This window comes from Lolium rigidum, chromosome 5 (genome assembly GCF_022539505.1).
Source record: "Lolium rigidum isolate FL_2022 chromosome 5, APGP_CSIRO_Lrig_0.1, whole genome shotgun sequence".
NCBI classification, from domain to species: domain Eukaryota; kingdom Viridiplantae; phylum Streptophyta; class Magnoliopsida; order Poales; family Poaceae; genus Lolium; species Lolium rigidum.
Window position 1 is genome coordinate 42906744 of NC_061512.1, and position 8157 is coordinate 42914900.

The following is an 8157-nucleotide window of genomic DNA, read 5'->3' on the forward strand; positions in this document are numbered from 1 at the left end:
GGTACTCCTGGCATGTCAGCTGGACACCATGCGAAGATTTTCCAGTGCTTACGGAGGAACTCGATGAGCGCGCTTTCCTATGCGAGATCCATATTTGTTGCGATGGACGTTGTTTTCTTCGGGTCCGTCGGGTGGATTTGCACTTCTTTTGAATCCTTCGCTGTGTTAAAGGTTGGCTCCCTGAGCGGTCTCCCTGTGTCTGGCAAAACATCATAATCAGTTTGCCTTGGCGCCATATATTCTGCTTGCATCCCGAAGGTTTCTGACAGTTGATGAAAATCTCTGTCGCACTTGTCAGCTAACGCAAAGCTTCCTTTGACTGTGATTGGTCCTTTGGGTCCAGGCAACCTCCACAGTAAATACGTATAATGAGGTACCGCCATAAACCTAGCATACGCTGGTCGTCCCAACAAAGCATGATATTGCGACGGGAAATCCACGACTTCAAACTCCAATTTCTCTATCCTGTAATTTTCTCGGGTCCCAAACTGAACGTCGAGATTAATCTTGCCCAACGGATAACTTGGTTTCTCTGGCGTGATCCCGTGAAAACGTGTGTCAGTTGGTGCTAGATTTGCTAGGGATATGTTCATCTTCCTTAATGTATCTGCGTACATAAGGTTTAAGCTGCTGCCGCCATCTATGAAAACTCTCGACACGTCGAAACCAGCAATTACTGCGGGTAAAATAAGTGCGGATTGCCCAGGTCGAGGAACCTGCTGCGGGTGATCCGCAATTGTGAAGCCGATATCCTGTCCCGACCAATTTAGGTACTCGACTGTCGGTGGAGGCATCTTTTCTGCCATGAATACTTGTCGCGAAATTACTTTCTGCGCCCTGTTAGATGGCCTAGCTTTCTGAATCATCAAGACTGCACCATTAGAATTAGGATCAACATACGGAGGTGGTTGTGGTGCTGCCGCTATTCTGAGATGGTGCCGATTCTCGTCTGTAATTGCGGGAGGAGGTGGGAGATGTATCTCGCTCCTTGGCCCCTGAGGATTTCTATTCATCGCTTGGGCATTGGCCATTCCTGCGGCTCGCAGCATTGCTTGAAAATTTCGACAATCCTTTTGCAGATGTCCCGATTGCCTCTTCCCATTACTATCAAGGAAAAAATGCATCTGACATGGTCCGTTCATCATTTCTTCGGGAGACACAAATGGTCTCTGAAACCTTGGTCCATTATTTTGCCTATTACCGCGGTAGTCACTTCTGTTATCACCTTGTTGCTCGTTACCTCTTTGGTAATTATCTTGATTGCTTCCTCCAGGGTTTCCTCGGAACCCAGCTGATATATGGCCAGGAGCATCATTATTGTAGAGCTGGCGAGAAAATCGTCTTCTATTTTGAAAATTTCGATTGCGGTCCTCCTGCGGCGACTCGTGTCGCTTGTTATGTATAGCATCTTCTCCATCTGGCCACTTGTTTGCTATTTCCATTAATGCTGATATTGTTCTTGGGTTGGTTCTTCCTAGGTCCTCGACAAAATCCGCTCGTCGAATTCCTGCCACGAATGCATCTATTGCTCTTTCGTCAGATATATCTTCTGCCGAGTTTTTGATGATGTTCCACCTCTGTATATATTTTCTCATAGATTCATCATGTTTTTGTCTGCACGCCCTCAACTCTTCCAATGATGCTTGGTTTTTTGCAGGTAGATCGAAAATTTCTCACGAAGACGTCCTCGAAACTATCCCAGTTGTCGATGGAACCTGGTGGAAGTTTCTTTATCCAAGAACGTGCTGCTCCACTTAGATGTACTTGGATGCTCTGCATGGCTGTTGCCCTGGTTCCTCCTATTAACTTCACCATCTCGAGATAGTCCACAAGCCAATCTTCTGGATCTTGTAGACCGTCGAATTTCTTGAAATTTTCCGGTATCTTGAATCCTGATGGTACTCGAGTTTTTCGGACTCGTCTCGTAAAGCACGGAAGCCCGCACAGATCTTCATCGGCAACTTCTGGTGAATGCCGATGTTCTCTTCTTTCTTGTCGTGCTCTGTCTACCCTTGCTTGAGTCGCCGTATCTCTTGCCCCACTTGTTCTTGGTGGATCTTGAACTAGCTGCGGTAGGTCGTGGACTATTTTGCCTTGCGGTTCCTTCGGGAGGTGTAGCTGTGAATGCTTGTTCCCATGACTCCAACTCCCGCCATTGCCATGTTGAATAGCGCTTCTCTCGGATCTCCGGGGGTGGTCCGGACGCGAGGATGTAAGCCTGCGTAGCCATGTACCCAGCTTACGGTGTTTTAGGGATAATATTTCCCCGGTGTCGATCGACATGAAGGACATGTCGAGATTTTGAACCAGATTTTCCCTTTCTGCTTCGGGTATATTTTGCAGTCGAGATCTTGCTCTCCTTCGAGCTTCTCTATGACTATCTCCCGTTGTTCCTGATTGTCGGCTTAGTTCTGCTCTTCGCCTACTTGACGCAGAAGCTGCCTCCTTTCTTCTATTCAGGGAAGCTGTTTGTTTTTCCAACTCCCTACTCACCCGAGCAAGTCTATATTGATAGGCCTGTAATTCTTCGACAGTAGCGGTTGTAGTCATTGGTTCTGTACCGTTCATGGCTCTTGCGGCTCTATCCCACGCTGCTTGCGGGAGTTGAACTCTTTCGCGAGGTGAGGACCCAACGTATTTAGTGCCTAGACCTCTTGTGAGATCAGCGGGATCGACGTATGGATTTCCCAAGTCGTCGAAAGCCTCTGACGTCTCTGGTTCTGCTCGACTTGCCTCCTCGATTGCATAGACTTGATGATATTTTGGGTGTTGATGTTTATCAGGATTGGTGACACCATCATTGAGATTGGTGAAGACCTTTCCAAAGGCAACAGATTTGTCGATGAAGGCGTCGGCCGTCTGTCGGAGTCACTGTTTATAAAGGAGTCCGCAGTCGACCCGAAGGATGTGTCGCTGAAGATCTTGGCGAGCTTTCCGCTTGCCTTGGTGTCGATGAAACGTGGCGACGAAAACTCTTCATCACTCGACGAAAAGTCAGAATCGTCCGCTGAAAATTCCGACGAGATCGGAACTTCGAGACGGTAGGATCCTTCCTTATTGACTCCAAATCGGAATTCTCCAAACATCATGACGATGGGCTCCTCCGAGATAGGCACATGCATCCATACGGGAGGGCGGGTGAGGAATAAAATCGACTAGATCGGTTTTTCCTGTTTACCTCGATCCATCGCATTGCTTGCTACCGACGAAGTCGACGATTCCGGACGTGCCATCGAGATCAGCTCCTTGCAACCTCTAGATCCCACGAGACGGCGCCAATTGACAAGGGATTAACTTGTCAATGCCTACAGATTGTAGACTAGGGTTTCGTTAGATGTAGAGGGCAAGTAGATCTCGAAGGTTTCAGCCGAAAAGTACTCGACGATGTAAAAGCTAGGGTTTGAGAGACAATGATTCGATACTTTCTGCGTCCCTCGACTCCCCCTTATATAGGAGGTGGAGCCGAGGGTTTCGTATTGTACAAGTTACAGAGTCCGGGTAGGTTTCTAACTCCTCCCGCAAGATTACAAATAATGCTTTCTATTACAACTCTAGTTTTCCTTAACAATGTCTCGGGCTTTCGAATCTTCTTATTCTTCGGGTAGTGGGCCTTCAGTAAACCCCGGGTACCATCGTCGGCAGGCCCATTGGGGATGCCTATGTCAGTCACTGTCCCAGATTTAATGGAGGCATGAACCCACTATCGAGCATAAATACTCCCTCTTGGAGTCACAAGTATCAACTTGGCCAGAGCCTCTACTAGCAACGGAGAGCATGCAAGAACATAAATAACATATATGATAGATTGATAATCAACTTGACATAGTATTCAATATTCATCGGATCCCAACAAACACAACATGAAGGATTACAAATAAACGATCTTGATCATGATAGGCAGCTCACAAGATCGAACATGATAGCACAATGAGGAGAAGACGACCATCTAGCTACTGCTATGGACCCATAGTCCAGGGGTGAACTACTCACACATCGATCCGGAGGCGATCATGGCGATGAAGAGACCTCCGGGAGATGATTCCCGTCTCCGGCAGGGTGCCGGAGGCGATCTCCTGAATCCCCCGAGATGGGATTGGCGGCGGCTGCGTCTCTGGAAGGTTTTCCGTATCGTGGCTCTCGGTACTGGGGGTTTCGCGATGGAGACTATATGTAGGCGGAAGGGCAGGTCAGGGGGCGTCACGAGGGGCCCACACGCTAGGGCCACGTGGCCAGGGGCTGGGCCGCGCCGCCCTGTTGTGTGGCCACCTCGTGGCCCCACTTCTTATCTCCTCCGGTCTTCTGGAAGCTTCGTGGAAAAATAGGCCCCTGGGCGTTGATTTTGTCCAATTCCAAGAATATTTCCTTACTAGGATTTACGAAACCAAAAACAGCAGAAAACGGCAAGCTGGCTCTTCGGCATCTCGTCAATAGGTTAGTGCCGGAAAATACATAATAATGACATATAATGTGTATAAAACATGTGAGTATCATCATAAAAGTAGCATGGAACATAAGAAATTATAGATACGTTTGGGACGTATCATGGTGTAGTGATCAAAGTTTTCTTCTTCTTCCTCGTAGAAGACCTCCTCTTCCTCGAAGCCCTCGGTACTAGCGTCTATAAACGGATACGAGGTATACAATCACCAAACAAATCTTAAGCACTAGACTGAACACACAAATGGTTCACACAAGCTAACTTAGCATCACAACATTATTAACATGGTGGTTTGCTTTGTTTTCTTTTAAGACAAATAATTTCCTCTCATTGAAATTATTTATTAGGGTTTTCTATTTATTTCCTTTAAGAAGTAATTTCCTCTCATCGAACCTTATTAAGATTTAATCTCCTCAAATAATAAAGTATGAGTATATGTTGACCAAGGTCAACACTTCATATTTATCCATTTGAGAAATTGACTTAAATGAGATACTACATCTCATACAATTTAAATACTACTTGGAACAATTTAATATCACCAAGTAATTTAATATGAGGTTCTATATACTAAAGTTATGACCTCACATAGAATTACTTGAGACAATGATTTAAATGAGAGAATACTTCTCATAATATTTAATAAATAAATTTGGATAAGTTAAATGGACTAGAAATGGCCACATAGCCATTATTTTGCCCTAGCCCATGATCATTTGAAACAACCATGTCATATTTTGACATATTCAGATAGACTATATAAAATGTGATTTTTGAGAGTTGGAATCAACTCAAAATAATTCATGGTTGATTTTATAAAAATGTTTGAAATCTGAAAAGTTACTGCCTTGTTATTTTTCTTGCCAGTGATCTATAATGAACTAGGGTTTAAGACCAGTGGGGTTGGCTAGATATTTTCACAGGCTTTCTAGAAATATTAAATTCATCAAATTTGGCTCAGTGGATATTTTCCTATTTAATTTTGAAGTGGGCAGCAGTATTCAAATTTGGGAAATCGAATTAACTGAATTCAAACTTAATGGGCGCGCGGGAAAACTAACTGGGCCGGCCCAGCTACGCTCCAGTTCATAGCGGGCCGCCTGACAGCGGGACCCAGGCATCAGCGTCAATTAAACGCCGAAACGGTAAGTTTCAACGTGGGCCGCAGGATTAGATTAGGATCAGACGGCGCACAAGTATCGTCGTCTCCGGCGAGACACGACCCTTCTGGCGGCGAGGCTAGGGGGTCGGAGGGCTCACCGGTGGCCGGCGATCGTCGGCGAGGTGATGCAGCGACCTTGCGGACGACGGCGAAGCAGAGGGTAGTCGCTGCAGCTCCTCAGGTGGATCTGATGTCTACGCACGCTTCTTTTCCTGTAGACAGTGTTGGGACTCCAAGAGCAGAGGTTTGTAGAACAGCATCAAGTTTCCCTTAAGTGAATCACCCAAGTTTTATCGAACTCAGGGAGGTAGAGGTCAAAGATATCCCTCTCAAGCAACCCTGCAATTAAGATACAAGAAGTCTCTTGTGTCCCCAACACACCTAATACACTTGTCAAATGTATAGGTGCACTAGTCCGGCGAAGAGATAGTGAAATACAAGTAATATGGATGATTATAAGTAACAATTGCAATCTGAAATAAATATGGCAGCAAGCGAACATGTAGCAGAACTTGTTGGAAACGGTGTTTCAATGCTTAGAAACAAGGCCTAGGGATCCTACTTTCACTAGTGGATACTCTCAACATTGCAATCATAATTGAATATAAATATAAGCACTTCATCATACTACTCTCTTGTTGAATAAAGAACTCAAATTCATTGGGCAAGTGTGCAAAAGCACACCTCAAAGGCGTATTCCCAAGTACTAATAAACACCCCACACCGTCACCGTGAGCATTCATAGGAGGTACTAACACACCACAATTCATAAGGGAGTTACACACGGCGCGCACATTGTCACCATTACACCGAGGTCACAGTAACTCCAAAGTTCACATAATAAAACACTTGAATAGCATATGACATCTAGATTGCAAAGCCTATGATCACATAGATGAACAAATAAGTACTACTCTCAAACACTCTCTTGTTGGATAACAAACACCATACATTGTGTAGGGCTACAACAGCACACCTCAAGCCGGAGTAAACAAGCTCCACAACATCCGGAGTTCATATTAAAGTAACCTCTAGAGTGCATAATAGACAAGAGTAACATCTACATATTCATATAGATCACACCATGGGAGAGAGAGATGAACCACATAGCTACCAGTAGAGCCCTCAGCCTCGGGGGAGAACTACTCCCTCCTCATCATGGGAGACAGCAGCGGCGATGAAGATGGCGGTGGTGTCGATGGAGATGACTCCGGGGGCAATTCCCCGTCCCGGCGGCGTGCCGGAACAGAGACTTCTGTCCCCCGAAACTTGTCTTCGTGATGGCGGCGGCTCTGGAACTTTTCTCGTATCGTGGCTTGATACGTCCCAAACGTATCTATAATTTCTTATGTTCCATGCTACTTTTATGATGATACTCACATGTTTTATACACATTATATGTCATTGTTATCACCAGAATTTGACCGAGTCAGAGGTGGGCCGCGATCAAGATGGATTTGAAGAATATACATGGAAAAAATATGTGAATCGGCCTTTATATGCAAAGTGTGGGCTAGTTGGCCCGTGTATCTGTAAGATATTAGGATACGTGTCGATTAGATAGAGTTTGGCCCGTGCACGGTTTGGTGCATGCCTCAATTAGAAAGTCCCTTGGACTATAAATATGTATCTAGGGTTTATGGAATAAACAACAACCAACGTTCAACACAAATCAATCTCGGCGCATCGCCAACTCCTTCGTCTCGAGGGTTTCTCCTGGTAAGCACCATGCCGCCTAGATCGCATCTTGCGATCTAGGCGGCACTAGCTTATGTCGTTGTTCACGCGTTGCTCGTCGCTGAAGCCTTTTTGATGGCGAGCAACGTAGTTATCCTAGATGTGTTAGGGTTAGCATTGTTCTTAGTATCATATGCTTGTCGTAGTGCGACCCTTATGCATCTAGCCGCCCTTACACCTATCTTAGGTGTAGGGGCGGCACCCGCTTGATCATCGTTTAGTAGATCCGATCCGTTACGGTTGCTCCTTGTTCTTCAAGGATTAGTTTAATATCTGCAATAGTTAGGCCTTACAAAGGGTTGGAGGATCCAGCGGCGTGTAGGGTGTCATTTGCTAGCCCTAGACAGGATGTTCCGAGGATCAACCTCGTGTTGGTTTTTAGGCCCTGTCTAGGATCGGCTCATGGTCACCGTACGCGAGCGCGAGGCCCAATCGTGAGTAGGATGATCCGATTATGCGGTGAAAACCCTAAATCGTCGTAGATCTAATCAGCTTTATCTTGATCAAGCAGGACCACCATATATTCGGACACCTTGTACGAATCATGGGTGGATCGGCTCTTTGAGCCGATTCACGGGATAACACGAGAGCCGATCGAGGCTCGTATTTAATGTTTACGTGTATGCCATGCAGGAAACTAAGCGAGGCATTCTCCAACACCTTCCGACCAGGTATAGGTCAGGTGGCACGCCCTTGCATCAGCATGGGACGTGCGTGCCCAGAAGGCTTTGCGGGCCGTCGCTCTGAGGGACTGGGGCCAGCCGCAGCCCTAGTTGTTCCCGGCTCTACGGTGTTGCCCGTCGCTGCCCGCCGGTGGGTT